A 1,839-nucleotide genomic window follows, 5' to 3' on the forward strand; every position below is an offset into this window, starting at 1 on the left:
TTGTGTGAGGCCCACTGAATATCAGAGCGCTATGTCACAGGCTCGATGGCACAGGTGTGAAAAAAGTGACTACAAGATAAGGGAGATTTTGAATTTTTGCACACACTAGTGGACACTGGACACTTTTGGATTGTGTGAGGCCCACTGAATATCAGAGCGCTATGTCACAGGCTCGATGGCACAGGTGTGAAAAAAGTGACTACAGGATAAGGGAGATTTTGAATTTCTGCACACACTAATGGACACTGGACACTTTTGGATTGTGTGAGGCCCACTGAATATCAGAGCGCTATGTCACAGGCAGAAATTTGCTAGTGTATCACAAACTACAAGGTTTATGTAGAATTGGGCAGAATAGGAATCTCCCTAGAGTGTAGGTCAAGTCCTCCACTTATCCTTCCACAGTGACACACAGATAGCTTCACTGTGGCCGTGAAAACAGCCGTTACACGGTTCTGAGAGGAGCGTGCACGTACACGGCTGTCCGGTGTACGTAAAATTGTCAAGCTCCGTGTTTTTTAAGTATACGGACTGACACACGCTGTCTCTCTATAGTTTTGAATGTGATCAAACAGCAAATATATTTACAGTAACTGTTTGAAAGCTAGACAAAACTAGTAGGTGCAGGTCTGTAAGAACGGAACATGTCCTCGACTTATTCTCACAGAGTGACACACAGATAGCTTCACTGTGGCCGTGATAACAGCCGTTACACGGTACTGAGAGGAGCATGCACGTACACGGCTGTCCGGTGTATGTAAAATTGTCAAGCTCCGTGTTTTTTAAGTATACGGACTGACACACGCTGTCTCTCTATAGTTTTGAATGTGATCAAACAGCAAATATATTTAACTGTTTGAAAGCTAGACAAAACTAGTAGGTGCAGGTCTGTAAGAACGGAACATGTCCTCGACTTATTCTCACAGAGTGACACACAGATAGCTTCACTGTGGCTGTGATAACAGCCATTACACGGTACTGTGTGAGGAGCGTACACCGCTGTATGGTGTGAAAAAATGCACGCTCAGTACCTCAGCAGGACAAAAAAAAAAATTGGGATTGCTTTTAAAAAAGCAGTTTGCAGAGCAGTGGGTAAACAGCAATGCAGCTGTCAGGAAGCCTTAGAAGGCAGCCTAACAACCAACACCGCTGATCCACCACAATATAGCCTCCCCTTGCACTGCACACACAGTGACTGGTGTGTTGTACAGGCAAAATCACTAGCAGCAGAAGCAGTTTTTTTTTCTTCTCCCTAACGCTCTCCCTAAAGAATCAGCAGCAGCAACCTCTCCCTATGCTAAGATCGGCAGAAGTAAGATGGCGGTCGGCGTGCACGCCCTTTTATATCCCCTGTGACGCCCACCAAAGCAAGCCAATCACTTGCATGCCCTTCTGAAAGATGGTGGTGACCCCTGCCTATGTCATCACGTTGCCCACAGTGTCCGTGGATCCTGATTGGCTGAAAAAGAGCGCAAAACAAACTTTTGAAACGTGACTTTGGCGCGTAAGTCGCCGACCTCGTGGCCCACCTCATCCTAGGGTCGGGTTTCGTTTCATGAAACCCGACTTTGCCAAAAGTCGGCGACTTTTGAAATTTTTCGACCCGTTTCGCTCAACTCTATCTGCTGGTTCTCGCCAGTTTCTCAGCCTTCTTGTACCTTCAGCTACATTTCCAAGATCAAACTTTTTGAAATTGTCTTTGGTAATCCTTATTGATCTCCATGACGACGTCCCTGATGACGACGACCCTGAAGACCACACCAAAGAAGACCAGAAATATGACCCTAAATAATAAGACCAAGAGGACAAAGAACATGAAGACAACCACCAAGATACAGA

This window comes from Dendrobates tinctorius, unplaced genomic scaffold (assembly GCF_039654945.1).
Source record: "Dendrobates tinctorius isolate UK_male_01 unplaced genomic scaffold, ASM3965494v1 ptg000025l, whole genome shotgun sequence".
Classification (NCBI taxonomy): Eukaryota; Metazoa; Chordata; class Amphibia; order Anura; family Dendrobatidae; genus Dendrobates; species Dendrobates tinctorius.